General features: G+C 51.2%; 1 protein-coding gene across 11 annotated transcripts in view; it reads left to right on the top strand.

The window, feature by feature from the left end:
• The first annotated feature begins 516 nt into the window (after nt 1-516).
• fam110b (family with sequence similarity 110 member B) overlaps nt 517-21,519 on the top strand; it is a 216,556-nt gene continuing 195,553 nt past the window's right edge. For 7 of the 11 annotated variants that reach the window (XR_011960757.1, XR_011960756.1, XM_072571595.1 and 4 more), the window contains exon 1: nt 517-1,115. The gene's annotated coding sequence lies outside the window, so the exon portion shown is untranslated. The remainder of the gene's footprint in view (nt 1,116-21,519) is intronic. The other 4 variants (XR_011960758.1, XM_072571597.1, XM_072571603.1 and 1 more) reach the window with 1 other exon arrangement.

Below are 21,519 nucleotides of genomic sequence, written 5' to 3'. Positions count from 1 at the left end.
GAAATAGTTAACGTTTCGAATCCAATACGACTGCTCCTCATTCTGTTCTATATAAATACAGTTTATTATAGTGGACACCGCCAGACTGGATGTCAACATCCCAGGGCATCGCTAAAGCAGTTGAAAAACATTGCAGCTATTTTCTTGCATCTATATTATTAAACAATCACAATAATAAACTAGGGAGCACTCATCTGTCCGATTTTGAATAAGCAGGATATTAAGCATTTGAACATTCTCATCAACGTCAGCTTTACAAATAAAACACATCCTCTGTCTTTGCAGTAGAATATTTAGGTGTATTATCATTCATGGAATGCAAATAACCTCAATTTTGTAGCAATTTACCTGCATAAAACGTACAACGCACTAACTAAAAAAAAATGGTCGTCACTTTTTCAGTATTTTTAGCAAAACACAGAAATTCCTCCTTGTATTGCTTTAACGCCCACTGCCTACTGAATCTTGGTCCTTTTAGTAAATGATCACCCCTGCAGTACGCCTCCAGTTCTCCTTCACAAACCAAAGAGAGAGAGCGCTCTGCCTGGTTTAGGGCGGCGGAACCATTCTCTAACGGGTAGTCATGGCCCAGTATGTTCCTCGTGTTCAGCCTCCCATGGACTGACTGGGAAAGTCATGTCACAACGGGTAATGATCGGACTGTGTGAACGGAATCTTTTTGAGGTGTATAGGTGAGTGGAAACAACGAGGAGAGTGGTTGGTGTTGCTGGTTGTTGGATTCCCCTGTGTTGGTTGTTGGAGGTGTCCGTGCTGCTTCGAGAGGGAGGGAGACAGTGTGTGTGTGGAGCAGCTTCTCCCTCTCACGGTAACACAGACACAGTACCGCTGCCGGACCCTGGCTGAGGGAGGGAGGGAGACAGACAGACGGAGTGTGTGTGCAGCAGCTTTCTCTCGGAGACACGCTGTTACACTGTATCTCTCTCTCGGAGACACGCTGTTACACTGTATCACTGCCTCCGCCGCCCAGCTACAATGTTGCTGCGGGTTACAAAGCCGGCGGCTCACATTGTCTCCAGCTCAACCTGATCCGGCCTCCGCTACATTCACAAACGCTGCCGAGCGACCGGGTTTGCTTGTTTTCATTCCCTTTGTCGGTAAGTCAGCTTTCATTAAATTCTCCCCCACGATCACAGCCTGGCCCGATCTCCCCGGGATTTCCCGTTAGAGGGATCGGGAACGCACTTATTCCAGCGGCCGGTTCCGACTGCGTTTTACGGAGAGAGCACTGCAGCTGGCGCTGCGCTTCCTCGTTACCCCCGAGGATAGGGGTGAAGGGGCAGGGGGAGAGGAGAGGAGAGGATTAGGGAGAAGGAGGGAGGGGGAGGAAGGGGAGGGAGGGGGAGGGGGAGGAAGGGGAGGGAGGGGGAGGGGGAGGAGGTCGGGGAGAGGGAGGGAGGAGGAGGTCGGGAAGGGATGAGAAGTGGGATGAGGAGGGGAGGGGAGAGAAGTGGGATGAGGAGGGGAGGGGAGGGAAGTGGGATGAGGAGGGGAGGGGAGGGAAGTGGGATGAGGAGGGGAGGGGAGGGAAGTGGGATGAGGAGGGGAGGGGAGGGAAGTGGGATGAGGAGGGGGAGGGGAGGGGAGGGGAGGGGAGGGGAGGGGAGGGGAGGGGAGGGGATTGGAGGGGAGTGGGATGAGGAGGGGAGGGGAGGGGAGTGGGATGAGGAGGGGAGGGGAGGGGAGTGGGATGGGGAGGGGAGTGGGATGAGGAGGGGAGGGAAGTGGGATGAGGAGGGGAGGGGAGGGAAGTGGGATGAGGAGGGGAGGGGAGGGAAGTGGGATGAGGAGGGGAGGGGAGGGAAGTGGGATGAGGAGGGGAGGGGAGGGAAGTGGGATGAGGAGGGGAGGGGAGGGAAGTGGGATGAGGAGAGGAGGGGAGGGGAGGGAAGTGGGATGAGGAGGGGAGGGGAGTGGGATGAGGAGGGGAGGGGAGTGGGATGAGGAGGGGAGGGGAGGGGAGTGGGATGAGGAGGGGAGGGGAGGGGAGTGGGATGAGGAGGGGAGGGGAGGGGAGTGGGATGAGGAGGGGAGGGGAGTGGGGATGAGGAGGGGAGGGGAGGGGAGTGGGATGAGGAGGGGAGGGGAGTGGGATGAGGAGGGGAGGGGAGGGGAGTGGGATGAGGAGGGGAGGGGAGGGGAGTGGGATGAGGAGGGGAGGGGAGGGGAGTGGGATGAGGAGGGGGAGGGGAGGGAAGTGGGATGAGGAGGGGAGGGGAGGGAGTGGGATGAGGAGGGGAGGGGAGTGGGATGAGGAGGGGAGGGGAGGGGGAGTGGGATGAGGAGGGGAGGGGAGGGGAGTGGGATGAGGAGGGGAGGGGAGGGGAGTGGGATGAGGAGGGGAGGGGAGGGAAGTGGGATGAGGAGGGGAGGGGAGGGGAGGTGGGATGAGGAGGGGAGGGGAGGGGAGGGGGATGGGGAGGGGGAGGGGGATGGGGAGGGGGAGGGGGAGGGGATGGGGAGGGGGATGGGGAGGGGAGGGGAGGGGGATGAGGAGGGGAGGGGAGGGGGATGAGGAGGGGAGGGGAGGGGGATGAGGAGGGGAGGGGAGGGGAGGGGAGGGGGGATGGGGAGGGGGAGGGGGATGGGGAGGGGAGGGGGATGGGGAGGGGAGGGGACGGGGATGGGGAGGGGAGGGGAGGGGAGGGGAGGGGAGGGGAGGGGGATGGGGAGGGGAGGGGAGGGGGATGGGGAGGGGAGGGGAGGGGGATGGGGAGGGGAGGGGAGGGGGATGGGGAGGGGAGGGAGGGGGATGGGGAGGGGAGGGGAGGGGGAGGGGAGGGGAGGGGAGGGGGAGGGGAGGGGAGGGGAGGGGAGGGGAGGGGGATGGGGAGGGGAGGGGGATGGGGAGGGGAGGGGGATGAGGAGGGGAGGGGAGGGGATGAGGAGGGGAGGGGGATGAGGAGGGGAGGGGAGGGGGATGAGGAGGGGAGGGGAGGGGGATGAGGAGAGGAGAGGAGGGGAGGAGAGGAGAGGAGGGGAGGGGAGGAGAGGAGGGGAGGGGAGGAGAGGAGGGGAGGGGGAGGGGGAGGGGGATGGGGAGGGGAGGGGAGGAGGGGGGAGGGGAGGGGAGGAGGGGGGAGGGGAGGGGGATGGGGAGGGGATGGGGAGGGGAGGGGAGGAGGGGGGAGGGGAGGGGGATGGGGAGGGGAGGGGAGGGGAGGGGAGGGGGATGGGGAGGGGGAGGGGAGGGGGATGAGGAGGGGAGGGGAGGGGGATGAGGAGGGGAGGGGAGGGGGATGAGGAGGGAGGGGGATGAGGAGGGGAGGGGGAGGGGGAGGGGAGGGGGAGGGGAGGGGGAGGGGAGGGGGATGAGGAGGGGAGGGAGGGGGATGAGGAGGGGAGGGGAGGGGGATGAGGAGGGGAGGGGAGGGGGATGAGGAGGGGAGGGGCGGGGAGGGGGATGAGGAGAGGAGAGGAGGGAGGGGAGGGGGGAGGGGGGAGGGGGATGGGGAGGGGAGGGGGATGGGGAGGGAGGGGAGGGGGATGGGGCAGGGGAGGGGAGGGGGATGGGGAGGGGAGGGGAGGGGGATGAGGAGGGGAGGGGAGGGGGATGAGGAGGGGGGAGGGGAGGGGGATGAGGAGGGGAGGGGAGGGGGATGAGGAGGGGAGGGGGATGAGGAGGGGAGGGGGAGGGGGGCGGGGGAGGGGAGGGGGAGGGGGAGGGGGAGGGGGAGGGGAGGGGGAGGGGGAGGGGAGGGGAGGGGGAGGAGGAGGGGAGGGGGAGGAGGAGGGGAGGGGGGAGGGGGAGGGGAGGGGGGAGGGGGAGGGGGAGGGGGAGGGGGAGGGGAGGGGGAGGGGAGGGGGATGAGGAGGGGGAGGGGAGGGGGAGGGGAGGGGGATGAGGAGGGGAGGGGAGGGGGAGGGGGAGGGGGAGGGGGATGAGGAGGGGAGGGGAGGGGGAGGGGAGGGGGATGAGGAGGGGAGGGGAGGGGGAGGGGAGGGGTGATGAGGAGGGGAGGGGAGGGGGAGGGGGAGGGGAGGGGGAGGGGGAGGGGAGGGGAGGGGAGGGGGATGGGGAGGGGAGGGGGATGAGGAGGGGAGGGGAGGGGTGGGGGATGAGGAGGGGAGGGGAGGGGTGGGGGATGAGGAGGGGAGGGGAGGGGGATGGGGAGGGGAGGGGTGGGGGATGAGGAGGGGAGGGGAGGGGATGGGGAGGGGAGGGGAGGGGTGGGGGATGGGGAGGGGAGGGGAGGGGTGGGGGATGAGGAGGGGAGGGGAGGGGGATGGGGAGGGGAGGGGGATGGGGAGGGGAGGGGGATGGGGATGGGGAGGGGAGGGGAGGGGGATGGGGAGGGGAGGGGAGGGGTGGGGAGGGGTGGGGTGGGGAGGGGTGGGGTGGGGAGGGGTGGGGAGGGGTGGGGAGGGGGTGGGGAGGGGTGGGGAGGGGAGGGGAGGGGGATGGGGAGGGGGTGGGGAGGGGAGGGGGAGGGGAGGGATGGGAATGGGGAGGGGGAGGGGAGGGGAGGGGGAGGGGGAGGGGAGGGGAGGGGAGGGGAGGGGGATGGGGAGGGGAGGGGTGGGGGATGAGGAGGGGAGTGGTGGGGGATGGGGAGGGGTGGGGGATGGGGAGGGGTGGGGGATGGGGAGGGGAGGGGAGGGGTGGGGGATGGGGAGGGAGGGGAGGGGTGGGGGATGAGGAGGGGAGGGGTGGGGGATGAGGAGGGGAGGGGAGGGGTGGGGGATGAGGAGGGGAGGGGTGGGGGCTGAGGAGGGGAGGGGGTGGGGGATGGGGAGGGGAGGGGTGGGGGATGGGAGAGGGGAGGGGAGGGGTGGGGGATGAGGAGGGGAGGGGAGGGGAGGGGAGGGGGATGGGGAGGGGAGGGGAGGGGAGGGGGGATGAGGAGGGGAGGGGGATGAGGAGGGGAGGGGCGGGGATGGGGAGGGGAGGGGGATGGGGAGGGGTGGGGTGGGGTGGGGTGGGGAGGGGTGGGGAGGGGTGGGGAGGGGGGTGGGGAGGGGTGGGGAGGGGGTGGGGAGGGGGGTGGGGAGGGGTGGGGAGGGGGGTGGGGAGGGGTGGGGAGGGGGTGGGGAGGGGTGGGGAGGGGAGGGGAGGGGGATGGGGAGGGGGAGGGGAGGGGGATGGGGAGGGGAGGGGGATGGGGAGGGGAGGGGGATGGGGAGGGGAGGGGTGGGGTGGGGAGGGGTGGGGAGGGGAGGGGAGGGGTGGGGTGGGGAGGGGAGGGGTGGGGTGGGGAGGGGTGGGAGGGGAGGGGAGGGGGATGGGGAGGGGGTGGGGAGGGGAGGGGGAGGGGGTGGGGAGGGGAGGGGGAGGGGGTGGGGAGGGGAGGGGGAGGGGAGGGGAGGGGGATGAGGAGGGGAGGGGAGGGGGATGGCGAGGGGAGGGGAGGGGGATGAGGAGGGGAGGGGGGAGGGGAGGGGGATGGGGAGGGGAGGGGGATGGGGAGGGGAGGGGGAGGGGAGGGGGATGAGGAGTGGAGGGGGACGAGGAGGGGAGGGGAGGGGGAGGGGGATGGGGAGGGGAGGGGAGGGGAGGGGAGGGGGAGGGGAGGGGGAGAGGAGGGGAATGGGGAGGGGGAGGGGGAGGGGAATGGGGAGGGGGAGGGGAGGGGAGGGGGAGGGGAGGGAGGGGAGGGGGGGGGAGTGGGGTGGGAGGGGGAGGGGAGGGGGGAGGGGGGAGGGAGGGGGGAGGGGGGAGGGGAGGGGGATGGGGAGGGGAGGGGAGGGGCAGGGGGATGGGGAGGGGGATGGGGAGGGGAGGGGGATGGGGAGGGCGAGGGGGAGGGGGATGGGGGGAGGGGATGGGGAGGGGGATGGGGAGGGGGATGGGGAGGGGGATGGGGAGGGGGATGGGGAGGGGAGGGGATGGGGATGGGGAGGGGGCTGGGGAGGGGAGGGGGATGGGATGGGGAGGGGGATGGGGAGGGGAGGGGGAGGGGGGATGGGGAGGGGAGGGGGATGGGGAGGGGCGGGGGAGGGGGCTGGGGAGGGGAGGGGGAGGGGGAGGGGAGGGGGATGAGGAGGGGAGGGGGAGGGGGATGGGGAGGGGAGGGGGAGGGGGCGGGGAGGGGGATGAGGAGGGGAGGGGGGGGGGATGGGGAGGGGAGGGGAGGGGGATGAGGAGGGGAGGGGAGGGGGATGAGGAGGGGAGGGGAGGGGGATGGGGAGGGGAGGGGGATGAGGAGGGGAGGGGGATGAGGAGGGGAGGGGGATGGGGAGGGGAGGGGAGGGGGCTGGGAGGGGAGGGGAGGGGAGGGGGATGGGAGGGGAGGGGGATGGGCGGGGAGGGGAGGGGAGGGGGATGGGGAGGGGAGGGGAGGGGAGGGGGAGGGGAGGGGAGGGGAGGGGGATGGGGAGGGGGCTGGGGAGGGGGAGGGGAGGGGGATGAGGAGGGGAGGGGGGAGGGGAGGGGAGGGGAGGGGGAGGGGGATGAGGAGGGGAGGGGGATGAGGAGGGGAGGGGGATGAGGAGGGGAGGGGGATGAGGAGGGGAGGGGAGGAGGGGGATGAGGAGGGGAGGGGAGGAGGGGGATGAGGAGGGGAGGGGAGGGGGGGGATGGGGAGGGGATGGGGAGGGGGAGGGGGAGGGGGGGGGATGGGGAGGGGATGGGGAGGGGGAGGGGGATGGGGCAGGGGAGGGGGAGGGGAGGGGAGGGGAGGGGGATGGGGAGGGGGATGGGGAGGGGAGGGGAGGGGAGGGGGATGAGGCGGGGAGGGGGAGGGGAGGGGAGGGGGATGAGGAGGGGAGGGGGAGGGGGATGAGGAGGGGAGGGGGATGAGGAGGGGAGGGGGATGAGGAGGGGGAGGGGGATGAGGAGGGGAGGGGGATGAGGAGGGGGATGAGGAGGGGAGGGGAGGAGGGGGATGAGGAGGGGAGGGGAGGAGGGGATGAGGAGGGGAGGGGAGGAGGGGGATGAGGAGGGGGAGGGGAGGAGGGGGATGAGGAGGGGAGGGGGAGGAGGGGGATGAGGAGGGGAGGGGAGGAGGGGGATGAGGAGGGGAGGGAGGAGGGGGATGAGGAGGGGGAGGGGAGGGGGGGGGGATGGGGAGGGGATGGGGAGGGGGAGGGGGATGGGGAGGGGAGGGGGATGGGGAGGGGAGGGGGATGAGGAGGGGAGGGGAGGGTGGGGGAAGAGGGGTGAGGAGGGGGGGGGGAAGAGGGGTGAGGAGGGGGGGGGAAGAGGGGTGAGGGGGGGGAAGAGGGGGGAAGGGGTGGTGGGGGGGAGAGGGGGGGTGAGGGGGCGGGTGGGGGGGGAGGGTGGGGGGGAGGGTGGGGGGGGGTTGAGGGGGAGGAGGAGGGGGAGAGGAGGAGGGGGGAAGAGGGGAGGCAGGAGGACGGGTGGGAAGAGGGGAGGGGGGGAAAAGAGGGGAGAGGAGAGAGGGGGAAAAGAGGGGAGAGGAGGGAGGGGAAGGGGAGAGGAGGGAGGGGAAGGGGGAATGGGTAGTGGTCGGGGGGAAGAGGGGGAGGGGCGGGGGAGGGGGAAGAGGGGAGTGGGAAGGGGGAAGGGGAGGGGAGGAGAGGAGGGAGAGGGGTAGGGGGGAGGGGAGGAGGTAGAGGTGGAGGGGAAGAGGGGGGAGGGGGAAGGGGAGGGATGGAGGAGAGGGGGAGGAGGAGGGATGAGAGTACGGGATCGGGTGGGAAATGTGTTAGTGAAATGCAGGGAGCGAGGGTGGACACAGGCAGAGCTGCAGGGCCAGAGGAGGGAGAGGGGCTTCGATCGAGGTACAATCGTTGGAGAGGGGGGAATGCTTCCGCGCTCGCCCCCGAGAGTAGCCAGTGCCTCCTGCCGCTCCAGGGGCTGTGGTGAATGAACTGGAAATGTCAGGAGTAGAGCAAAGGGTGAAAACGGAAGTTCTCATCGTATCTGTTTTTAAGAATGTTTGACTCTCTGTGACATTGCAAGCTCCTGACAAGCAAGGTGGAATTGCTGATATAATTCGTTCATGTCTATTTGGAGCTGGGGGTCTGAAGTGAAACCGCTTAGCGAAAGATTAGAAGTTCGAGGTTTTGGAGGGGATTTGTTAGAAGAGCTGGATAGGAAATACCTTTCTGTAGGTTTACTAAGAAATTTACATCATTCAACCTCTCCATACTTCAGGAGTTGGCTGTGACCGGATACTGTCTTTTTAATAGAATACCAGATGTTTTTAAATTTGAAGATGGTAGCTTTTTAAAAAAAATATCTATTACATCATCAACCAAGTTTAGCTTTCCGAGTGAGCAACCAGTACCCTTGCTGGGGGGATGCACCGTGGTGTGGGTGGGGAGGGGATGGTTACAGGAAAAGCGCCCATTTATCCTGAATTGACTTTGAACTATAGTAGTAGTTCATGACATTTTAATTTTTATTGAAATTTTTGTAAGTCATGTAAAAATGTGGGTGAGGAGCGGCCTCCAGCTCTTTACGTTAGCCTGTTATTGGAGGCTTTCATTACTTCAATGCTGGGGTTCTGTAATGATGGGGGTGACAGTGAAAGAAGGGATGACTATGTGCAACATCTTAGAATCATTCAGATTTTTTGTCATCACTGGCTGAACCATCATTTACCCTCCAGCCTTAATTGCCTAATGTTAAATGTTTCAATCAGCATGCAGTGAATGTGGAAAGGTCATTGTCAGTTGGAAGACTCTTGTGTTGCAACAAAACTAAGGAAAGCTTATTTAATTGATAAACTATCTCCAACTTTGATAAAGAATTAGTTGCTATCTTTTGTCTTGTAGTAATGAAGTTTAACTGCAAATGGTAGTAGTGTGACCATAGCTTCTAAACTCAATCTGAGAACACTGAGTGGGGTCTCAGCAAATTCACCAATGTGGAAAATTAGATCAACCCATATTTTGTTACTACAAAAAAAGAACACATTCCAAATACTTACTGTTGACTTTACATTATAGAAGTGCATTCACATACCCTTTATAAATTATAAATTCAGGAATGTGCCAGTGTTTATCTGGTTAGTTTGTGTTGGCTTAACTGCAGAAAAATATCAGTACTAGAACTTGAGTGGACAATGTTTAATGGTCCCTTGTGTTCTTTTATAGTTATCTTGCCTCCATTCCAAATGGAAGATATTGATTGGCATTTTAAGTGCAACACAATTGGTTCTTTCTCTGATAGAAAATATGGAAAATCTTCTTTCAGCTGAATGTTAAAGTAGTATTATGCTTTTTTAACAACATTATTCTTCCTTTAGACAGAATCTGAAATCTTTCATAACGAACAAAACCGGAAATTATTGGAGAAACTCTGCAAGTCTGGTATCATCTGGAGAGAGAAATCAGAGCGAATGTTTTGAGTCCAAAGATCTCTGTTCAAAATCAGTCTGGACAGGGTTTCAGGGTGTGAAACGTGAACTCTGCTTTCTCTCCACAAATGCTGCGAGACGTGCTGAATTTTTCCATTTGTTTTTTGTTTCCAGCACCCACAGTTCTTTGCTTTATTTTACTCAGATCTTGTGTATTCTACAGCACACACCATTGAGTCAGTGTCTTACTGATGGCACCTGGATGGTATTGTATCATCAAAAACTAGTAAATAGTAATAAGTAATAAAAATATTCTGATTGTTTCTCTGAAATTTATTGTTTAGATACTTGGTAGGCACTTTTTTTCCCAAGATGAGTGTTGCAAAACAAAAAATTACTATCTAGATTATTCGGGTGAGCTTTGTGAAGTTAAAATTCCTGTGGAGACCTTATATATTTTTTGTATTGATGACAATTGTTCATTAAGTGTAATTGAACAGAGTAAGCTAATCTTTTTGTTCAGCTGTCCTGTTAACTATGAAGTACTTAACATTTAGATATCACCACATTCAGCTAAATCCTCTATATGCATTGTATTAAATGCAGCAAAGACTACAAGCCCTGATAACACCCTGACTGTAGTTCTGAACCCCTCTGCAACAGAGTTAGCTGCTCCCATACCAAGCTCTTTCAGGATAACTAAATGAGACATTAATATCAGCCTAACAATATGGAAGATGCATCCGATATATCCTAACTGCAAAAAAAAATAATCAATCTAGATCAGTCAGTCTTCACCCAGTCTGCCTCCCAACAGTCATCAATAATCTAATGGAAGGAGTCTTGAGTGCCATCAAACCACATCAGCTTACTGTTGATTCATATACGCGCACAACAACTGCCACAGGCACGGGCTGTGTGGGTTGGATGCAGGTGCAGGAGAATGTGATTAGTTGCCCTTGACATTAATACCATACAGAGTTGAAAGAGGCCTAGCAAAGCTGAAGTAATGGAGATGGGAATAGAAGAGAGTGGGTTGTAAAGAGGTTGGAGAGGAAATCCTCAAGTGTCTGTAATATACCTGATGCACAGGAAATAGTTGGCTGTTATTGTTTAAAGTTGTAAGTTTGCTCACTGATCTGTTCCTTATTGTTTAAGGAATTAGTGGCAACCTAATGATATAGGAGTGAATTAATTGAGCTGGAAGTAGACAGGAATATATTCCAAGTGGCAAAGTGATCAGTACAGCCTCAGATTTTCATTGTTTAAAAGTTACTTGACAAACTTGGTACCATAATGCATTTGATGACATTAAATTAGGTTTTGTTGTAAATGGGACCTTGATAATTAAGATTGAATAAAAGCACAATTTTGCAGTTCTAGAAATCGGAAACAAACAGAATGCTGGAGAAACTTGGCAAGGCTGGCAGCATCTTTAGAGAGTTAATGCTTCAAGTCCAGTATGACTTCAGTACTGATGCAATTACTGAATCTCTGAAGTTCTGAAGGTTCATACCAGACTAAATGTTAACTCTGTTTCTCTCTCCACAGATGCTGCTACACCTGAGTTTTTCCAGCATTCTATTTGTTAATAACGAAAAGACTGGGTAACATTTACAGGTGGATATCAATGTGTGGTGGTGAAAGGTAATTCAGTTAAGACCCCCCAAAAAGTAGATCAAACAGGTTCTAAAGTTTGAGAAACTTAAAACTCTGGGTGACTATGTAGGTGTAAGGATCCAAATACAGAATCATAAAAAGCTAATGAACAAATACCAAAAATGTCAGAGAAAAAGAACAGCAAATGACATCACCAACCCAAGGAAACCTAAACACATAAATAGAAAGCGGGTCACTAACATCAGTGCTTCACTGGAGGCTCACTAATGATGTTACCTAGTATGGTGAAAATGAACCTTCCAGCTTAGCGAGCAAACTTGCATCCAGAACCTCAACCTAAGCTACAAATCTTCTCAAAATTTTCTAACACCTATGGGCGCATTACGCTAAAAGTGGTCTAAAAATGGGAAGCCAATGCCATCCGACAGAACGCCACCCACGAACAGCTGTACTTCCTGCATGAATGCCTAAGGAAACAAGTACTGCCGAAATGTTTTAAATACTAACCTCCTCTGAACACTCCACTAGCCAAAAGAATGCTTAGAGAAAATGATTAATGGTGCCACAACAGACTCCGTAAATACAACCAGAAATTTTGCGCCAAAAAACTTTATTCACTAATGCAACAGACCATGAATGGACAGACACATTACAACGAGCCATAGACATTAGACAGTGACAGACACAGAAAATGAAAAAACTAGACCTGCAGAAGAAACCAGATACTCTCATACAAACTTACCTGACTGACCCTTAATAGACCCTGAAAAAGCCGTCTTCGTAAGAGCATTAAGTTACAACTTCCAGGATGTGGACAAGAAAGATTTCTTAGCAGCATTAGAAACAACACTGAAAGACAACCAACTCACAGAAGAAACCCAGCAAACCATTAGACAGACAGTTGCACTAACATTAAGCAGGAAAAAGGATGGAAACACACTCCGTACACAAGAAAGGCAAGCACTAAAAGGCTGACAAAGAACGCTTGACAGTCATTTTAAACTTAACAGACTACGTTGAGAAAGCAAACATACTGCTGGCAGAAACCAACAGGTGGCAATAGACATGACCCCATAACTAGAGAACTGAATCACAGCCCTATTCAAAAAGCTTCAGAAATAGTGTCACTACCTGGAACACCAATATACAGATTAGCCAAGGAGCTACATCAAAGACTAAAACACTCACAGCACTCCATCTACTCTACCCAAGAATTCCTGAACACCAAAGACACCAAGATAGAAGAGGATGAAATAATGGTCTCCTTTGATGAAACAGCCCTGTTCACATCCATCAATGTCAACCTGGCCAAAGAAACACTGACTACATTATTAGAAGAACCAAAGACACTTACACCAAACACCACCAACTTCATCAGCAAGGACAACATTGTCAAGCTAGTGGACCTATGCCTTACCACCCGCATCACTTTCAATAACAAAACCTACAGACAAACCAGCAGAACACGTATGGGATCTCTGATATCAGGTATCTTAGCAGAGGCAGTAATGCAGAGACTCGAACAAACAGCTCTCCCAACCATCTAAACCAAACTTTGGGTTGCTACGTGGATGACACCTTTGTCATCACTAAACGGAACAAATTAGAGGAAACCTTCAAGACCATCAATAATACCCTTACTGGCATAAAAGTCACTAAAGAAGAGGAAAACAACAACAAACTGCCATTCCTAGATGTCACAGTAGAGCGAACAGCCAATGGGGAATTTCAAACCAGCATCTGCAGGAAAACAACACACACGGACCAAATACAGAATTACTGAAGCAATCATCCCAATACCCACAAACGAAGCTGCATTCGAACATTATTTCACAAGCCACCACACATTGCAGCACAGAGGAACTACAAAGAGCTGAGGAAAATCACCTGTACAGTGTATTCAAACAGAATGGGAATGCAATAAATACAGGGAGACAGTGAGGACTGTGGATGCTGGAGATTAGAGTTGAGAGTGTGTTGCTGGAAAAGCGCAGCAGGTCAGGCAGCATCTGAGGAGCAGGAAAATCGACTTTTCACCGATTCCTGATGAAGAGCTTTTGCCTGAAACATCAATTTTCCTGCTCCTTGGATGCTGCCTGACCAGTGCTTTTCCAGCAACACGCGCTCAGCGCAATGAACACAGTCCACTGGAGGCAACAAGCCCAACCAAGCAGACAAAATACATCCAGAAACCCTAGCCACTCTCCCCTACATCAAAGACATCTTGGAAATGACTGCCAAACTACTCAGTCCCCTTGGCATCACGGTAGCCCACAAACCCACCAACACACTAAAACAGCAGCTAATGAACTTGAAAGACCCCATACAGACAACAAACAACACTTATGTCATTTACAAAATACCTTGCAAGAACTTTAACAAACACCATATTGGACAAACAGGCAGAAAACTAGCCACCAGGATACATGAACATCAGCTAGCCACAAAAAGACATGATCCACTCTCACTAGTATCCTTACATACGGAAAGGGAAGGACGTCACTTCGGCCGGCATAACACATCCATCCTAGGGCAAGCGAAAGAGAGACACACGTGAGAATTCCTAGAAGCATGGCGTCCAAACTAGAACTCTATCAAATCAACAAATTGACTTGGATCCCATTTACTACCCCCTGAGAAAAAGAATGGCAAATGACATCACCAACCCAAGGAAACCTAAACACACAAATAGAAAGCAGGTCACTAGCATCAGTGCTTCACTGGAGGCTCACTGATGATGTTACCTAGTATGGTGAGAAACATCTGAAAGCAAACCTTCCAGCACAACGAGCAAGCTTACATCCAAAAGCCAAGATAATTATTAAAGCCCATCACGTATAAGAGACTGGAGTGCAAAGAGCTAGAAGTTATGTTATGTAAAGTTCTGGTTAGAACTAATTTATGAAATGCCATCCAGTTTTGTAAAAGTAATCCTAGAAGGATATGTTAGCATCTAAGTAGATATAGTGTAACTTCACCAATGTCATACTGAGCTAGGGTATTGAGTTAGGATTGTAATTGTTCATCTTGTATTTCCTTGAGTATGGAAGATTAAGGGATTTTATATTAGAGGAGTTTAAGATGTAAAAATAATTATATTGAGCACGAATGAACAATTTTCCTGTGGTTGAGTCTAGAACAAAAAGGAGCAAGATGAAAATCTAGATAAATAAGGTCATGAAAACATAACACACTTCTTTACATAAGGATGGGTGGAATTCCAGGCTAGATCAATTGAAAATGTCGAAACTGAGCAAATGAATTTTGTTATGAAAGGGCAAGAAAGCACAGAACCCAAGTTGTAAGTGGTATTATGGTGTTTCATAAAGTCAGAATAGGCTCGCGGATTGGTTAACATGTAACAGAATTGTACCGCACAGGAATGAACCTTTCAGCTCATGATGTTGTGCTGAACATAACACTAAATTAAAATAATCCCTTATGTTTGCCCTTGGTCCATATTCCTCCATTCCTTTCAATTTCATGTGCTTATCTAAAAGTCCCTTAAACACTCGGATCATATCTGCCAACACCACCACCCCTGCAGCACGTTCCAGATTGCTGCTCCAGAGAAAACAGCCTGAGTTTTTCTAGCCTGTCCTTACAGCTCATAACTTCTAATCCAGGCAGCACCCTGGTAAACCTTTTCTGCAACCTCTCCCAGTTGGTGATCAGAATTGGACACAGTACTCTGTGTGGTCTAAGCAAAGTCTTTTAAAGCTGCAATATGATATCCTAACTCTTATACTCAAATCCCCAACCAGTAAAGACAAGCATGCCATATGCCTGCTTTACCACCCTATCTACTTGTGTGGCCACTTACAGGGAGCAATGGATTTGAACCCCAAGATCCTTCTATACATGAATGCTGTTCAGAGTCCTGCAATTAACTGTATACTTTTCTTTAGCATTTGATCTCCCGAAGTTCAAAAATCGCAACATTTAGAGAATGTCTTCAGGATGTATACTATCCTGATTTGGGCATGTTTATTACTGTGCTTTCATTGTTTCCTGGAGTATCTTATGGAATTCTCAAACAAGCGTCAGTGTAGGAACAGTGTGATCAGAAGGACTATACTTTGTGGTGGACAGACCCAATCATAATTTACTCAAATTAACTAATATTTAGCAAAATGTGTGTGGAACACACCTCAAACAATGTGAGGAGAAACGTAAACCGTATTTGCAGCATTACTTTGGTTTAAAAGTAGGAGGGAATTTGCCACATTTTAAAACTTTTTGGATAGGTAGTTTGAAACGTAAATATAGGTGGCAATTTTTTGATAGATTCATTGAAAAATGTCTCATTTCTGTAAAGCCGTTTGAAAGAATGCATTCCTTTTGCTGAGGCTTCATGAACAAAATTGCATTCATATAGAAAAGATGCCATTTTAGTTTTTAGGCCAGCACAGATTTATACTATTGTATTATGCTATTATATTCATGTTTTTGTTAAAATTATGGCAATGGATTGAGATTTATTGAATTTGGTTTTGGGTATCGAATCAGAAGTTTACTCATCTTTTGTGCCATCTTTCCCACCTCTCCATGAAACAGTTAACAAAACAAACTTTAATCTACAGCAAAGAATGTTTCTCTAACTGTGTAGTTGTGAATCTGAATAATGGGGAAATATATGGTTACTGTAATATGCAACTTTCCTCATGTAGTTCTGGAGATGGGGATTAAGTATTACCAATCTATCTTGATCAATATTGTATCGTGTTCGACAAGGCATTCAACAAGGTTTTGCATGGTAGACTGTTTAGTAAATTTAGATCACATGGAATCCAGGGAGAGCTAGTCATTTGGATACAAAATTGACTTGAAAGCAGGTGACAGAGCGTGATGGTGGAGAGTTATATTTTGGGCTGGAGGCCTGTGACCAGCAATGTGTGGCAAGTATCGGTGTTGGGTCAACTGCTTTTTATCATTTTATAAAAATGATTTGGATATGAATGTATGAGGGAATGATTAGTAAGTTTGCAGATGGCACCAAAATTGGAGGTGTAGTGGACAGTGAAGAAGGTTACCTCAGAGTACAGTGGAATCTTGATCAGATAGGCCAAGAAGTGGCAGATAGAGTTTACTTTAGATAAATGTGAAGTGTTGTATTTTGGAAAGGCCAATCAGGGCAGGACTTTTACACTTGATGATTAGATTAGATTCCTTACAGTGTAGAAACAGGCCCTTCGCCTCAACCAGTCCACACCGACCCTCTGAAGAGTAACCCACCCAGACCCATTTCCCTCTGACTAATGCACCTAGCAATATGGGCAAGTTAGCATGGCCAGTTCACCTGACCTGCACATCTTTGGACTGTGGGAGGAAACTGGAGCATCCGGAGATACAGGGAGAATGTGCAAACTCCACACAGATAGTTGCCCGAGGGTGGAATTGAACCTGGGACCCTGGTGCTGTGAGGGAACAGTGCTAACCACTGAGCCACCATGTGTCTCCCTGAAATAGGAAAGATGTTGTGAAACCTGAAAGGGTTCAGAAAAGATTTACAAAGGTGTTGCTGGGGTTGGAGGGTTTGAGCTATAGGGAGAGGTTGAATAGGCTGGGGCTGTTTTTCCTGGAGCATTAGAGGCTGAGGGGTGACTTCAAAGAAGTTTTTAAAATCATGAGGGGCATGGATAGAATGAATAGCCAAGGTATTTTTCCCAGAGTAGGGGAGTCCAAAACTAGAGGGTGTTGGTTTAAGGTGAGAGGGGAAAGATGTAAAAGGAACTGAAGGGGCAACTTTTTCATGCAGACAGTGGTGTATGTATAGAATGAGCTGCTAGAGAAAAGAGGTGGAGGCTGGTAGAATTATGACATTTAAATAGTATCAGACTGGGTATATGAATAGGAAGGTTTTAGAGGGATATGGACCAAATGCTGGCAAATGGGACTAGATTAATTTAAAATATCTGGTCAGCATGGAAGAGTTGGACTGTAGGGTCTTTTTCCATGCTGTACAACTCTGATTCTGTGCTGCAACTTTAAAGGTGAGATCACTCTGATCAAATCTATTGTCGTCTGTTTACTTCGTAAGACAATTGCAATTAAGTTTTCGTAACCACTGGCTGGAGTGCTTGGGTTACCTGAAATCACTTCCCTAGAAACATTTCAGAGAACAGAAGGAACTGGTGTCCTGGTCTGTAATCTAGTGATAAATGACCACTGCATTTACAGAACTGGATTTTCTTTAATACTTTGCCTTCCTAATAATCTGCTGTGGAAAGGAAAGGAACTGCTGATAACCATAAGTGAGAGGTTTTTATTTGACTGTGTAATTTGGCTGCTGTCTAGTTTTGAGTGTGGAGCCTAAATGAGTCTCCTGATTTATTATGGAGCGTCTTTCAGATTTGCTGCAACAAATAAATGTTAAAGTTTGCAACGTTGTTAATCACAAGAGCAGGTTCAATTTTCTACTTTGTTTATAATTGTGTGGAAATGCTGTGCAGCCAATTTTGATGTATTAATCTCTCAATCACTTGTGAAAAGGCCAATAACAAATTGTAATGTTCAGACATTTTTTTGTTATTGTTAATTTGGAGAGGAGATGATGTAGAATGATCCATTCCTTCATCCTTTTGTCATCCCTTCTGTTAGGTACATCAAGACATTTTCTACAGTAGAGATGCTACTTTTTTTTGTGTTAGGCAAACCCTAACATCTAAATTCAAGGTGTAGGAAAGAAGACCTGCCACTTGCAGAAGAAGAGAAGAATATATTTAATTATGCTGTTGCTATCAAACAAGTAAAACTGTCCTAAACAACCACAATTACTGGGCAGTTTCTGCAGATTTTGACTTCAAATCAATTGAGCATTTGCCCCTGGATTTCCATTGATTCCAGTTTTGCTCAGGCTCCTTGATGCCACATTCAGTCAAACCCTGCTTTGATGATGAGGGCAGACACCCTCACCTCTCCTGTTTGATTTTAAAGGAATGTATCCCAGCACAGATTTCCAGGAGCATTTTAAAGGAAGTGAATGAATAGAGATGTTCAGAAGGAATTGCAGAAAGATGCATCTGGAGCAAGTTTACCTTTATAGAAACATTTGTAAATTCCATCTGAACCATGGACGGACTATTGAACCTTCTCTTTCCTTGCCTCTATCCCCAGCTCACTCCACAAAACATTTAAATGTCCCATGACCTTTTGTTTAAAGAAATGGTCAGAAGTTACACAGAACAAAAGAACAAAGAACAAAAGAACAAAGAACAAAATACAGCACAGGAACAGATCCTTTGGCAGTCCAAGCCTGCGCCAGCACATTTTCCCCTTTCATACGAAAACTGTTTTCACTTCTGTATCCCTCTGTTCCCTTCCTATTCATGTAGCCGTCCAGGTGCTTCTTGAATGCTGCTATTGTGTCTGCTTCCACCACCACCTCTGGCAATGCGATCCAGGCACTCACCACCCTCTGTGTGAAAAACTTGCCTCTCAATCTCTTTTAAACTCCCCATCACTGCATCTGCACATTGAACCTATGTCCCCGAGTAATTGATCCCTCCACCCTGAGAAAAAGCCTCATACATTCTACTTTATCCATGCCATTCTCAATCTTATAAATTTCTATTAGGTTGCCCCACAACCTCCTGTGTTCCAGTGAAAACAAACCCAGTCTATCCAACCTTTCTTCATAGCTAAAATCCTCCATACCAGGTAGCAATCTGGTAAACCTTTTCTGTACCCTCTCCAAAGCATTTGCATCTTTCTGGGAGTGTGGCTACCAGATTTCAAGTGTGGCCTAACTGAAGTTCTATAAAGCTGCAGCTTAATGTGTCTATTCTTATACACAATGCCCCTTCCAATGAAGGCAAGCATGCCATAGGTCTGTTTTACTCCCTTATCTATCTGTGCAGCCATTTTCAGTGATCTGTGAACCTGCACACCAAAGTCCCTCTGCATATCAATTTTGCTAGGGGTTCTGCCATTCACTGTATAATTTCCACCTGTACTTGACCTTTCACCTCACAATTGTAAAGATTAAACTCCATCTGCCGTTTTTCTGTTCACACCTCTAACTGATCCATATCGTACTGTATCCTCTAACAATTTTCTTCACCATCCACAACTCCACCAATCTTTATATCATCCGCAAACTTACTAATTAAACCAGCTATGTTTTCCTCCAAATCATTTATGTAGACCACAACCCACAGAGATGCCAGCACTGATACGTGTGGACCAGCACTAGTCACAGCCCTCCATTCTGAAAAACATCCTTCCACCACTACCCTCTTTTCCTACGACTAAGCCAGTTCTGTATCCATCTTGCCAGCTCACTCCTGATACTATGTGACTTCACCAGTCTACCATGAGGGATCTTGTCAAAGGCTTTTCTGAAGTCCATGTAGGCAACATCAATCACTTTTCCCTCTTCAATAATCTTTGTTACCTCCTTAAAAAAACTCAGTCAAGTTAGTGAGGAACAACGTCCCGCACAAAACTATGCTGTCTATCACTAATAAGTCTTTGGTCTTTGTTCTTGTTCTTTGTTCACGTGACATCAGGTTATATTCCAATAGATGTATTTGAAATCACAAGTTTTCAAAGTGCTTTTCCTTTAGGTGAAGTGAAGAGAAGCACACAAGCACAGAATTTATAGGCAGCACATTGTATGGTTTTGTGATCAGTTGCACAGTATTAGGTTCCAATTAAATTTCATGTGTACACATGTCACTGCCAGGACCTTGCATTATAATTGTGCAAATTGTTGGAAACATCATGTAAAACAATAGGAACAAATCAGCTTATGTCTGTGTGCTTACTCATGTTTGGACAGACTTTGTAGAGTATCCAATGTATTTCCAGTAGAGAATCTTTGCAATTGCAGCCTATGGGAAGTCAAAAAATGTTGGTGATCTAGCCAATTGCTCAATTTTCCAACCAGTCTACTGGAATTACCTTGAGATGGCTTAACACCAGAAGAAAATCCGACCTGGGGCCTTGTAAGTAAGGTGGTGCATGGTAACATGTACCATTTGATCATTATCTGGGTATAGAATATCTACACTATCAATGGGACTAATCTTGTGAAAATATGAGGAAGGTTCTTCTGCAGCACATTCTTCCCTGTCACATGATTTGAAATAAAACCAGTGCTTCTGTTTTTTTAGTGCATTTACTGAAAGCTTAATTCTGTTTTTTCAAGTTGAGATTCCAGTTCCTGAGGTTTAAAATGCTAGATGAACCTATTGGCAAATTCATGTTTGGACAACTCAAAAAGAAATGTGATGGTTTGAATTAAGACAGCTTATAATGACCAGAAAGGGGCATAGACTATACATTGCATGTTCAAACGTTCAAACAGTTCGCAATCTAGTAAGATCAACTAGATCAACAATAAGTATACCGTTTTGCATACTGTTTGGGGGAACTTACCAGGGGAAAGCAGTGGGGCACAGGGCTCTGACACAGAGTTTGTCCCTGCTGCTCAGAAGGGAAGGGGGAAGAGGAGCAGAGCAGTAGTCATTGGGGACTCCATAGTTAGGGGGACAGATAGGAGGTCCAGTGGAAACGAAAGAGACTCATGGTTGGTGTGTTGCCCCCCAGGTGCCAGGGTTCATGATGTCTCTGATCGTGTTTTTGGGATCCTTAAGGGGGAGGGGGAGCAGCCCCAAGTCGTGGTCCATGTTGGCACCAACGACATAGGTCGGAAGAGAGATGGGGACTTGACGCAGAAATTCAGGGAGCTAGGGTGGAAGCTTAGAGCTAGGACAAACAGAGTTGTTTTCTCTGGTTTGCTGCCCGTGCCACGTGCGAGTGAGGTGAGGAATAGGGAGAGAAAGGAGTTGAACACGTGGCTACAGAGATGGTGCAGGAGGGAGGGTTTTGGGTTTTTGGATAATTGGAGCTCTTTCTGGGGTAGGTGGGACCTCTACAAGCAGGAAGATCTTCATCTAAACCAGAGGGGTACCAATATCCTGGATGGGAAATTCGCGAAAGCTATTAAGGTGGATTTAAACTAATACAGCAGGGGGATGTGAACCAAAATTGTAGGACAGGTACAGAAGAGGATGAGAGTAGGGAGTTTCCAAATCAAGTATCTGACACTGGCAAGTGAGAACCTGGATTGAAGTGTGTGTACCTCAACGCGAGGAGCATCCGAAATAAAGTGGGTGAACTGGCAGCGTGGGTTGGTATCTGGGACTTCGATGTTGTGGCATTTACAGAGACATGGATAGAGTAGGGACAGAAATGGTTGTTGCAGGTTCCAGGATTTAGATGTTTCAGTAAGAACAGAGAAGGTGGTAAAAGGGTGGGGGTGTGGGTGTGGGTGTGTGTGGTATTTTTGGTCAAGGACAGTATTACACTTGCAGAAAGGATTTTGGCGACTCCTCAATTGAGGTAGTAAGGGCTGGAGGTTAGAAACAGGAAAGGAGAGGTCACCCTGTTGGGAGTTTTCTATAGGCCTCCGAATAGTTCCAGAGATGTAGAGGAAAGGATAGCAAAGGTGATTCTCAATAGGAGTGAGAGAGACAGGGTAGTTGTCATAGGGGACTTCAACTTTCCAAATATTGAATGAGAACACTATAGTATGAGTAGTATAGATGGGTCAGTTTTTGTCCAGTGTGTGCAGGAGGGCTTCCTGACACAGTATGTAGACAGGCCAACAAGGGACCATAAGACCATAAGACATAGGAGTGGAAGTAAGGCCATTCGGCCCATCGAGTCC

The sequence above is a fragment of the Chiloscyllium punctatum genome, chromosome 5, assembly GCF_047496795.1.
Source record: "Chiloscyllium punctatum isolate Juve2018m chromosome 5, sChiPun1.3, whole genome shotgun sequence".
Taxonomy (NCBI): Eukaryota; Metazoa; Chordata; class Chondrichthyes; order Orectolobiformes; family Hemiscylliidae; genus Chiloscyllium; species Chiloscyllium punctatum.
This window is presented reverse-complemented; position numbering and strand designations above follow the sequence as displayed.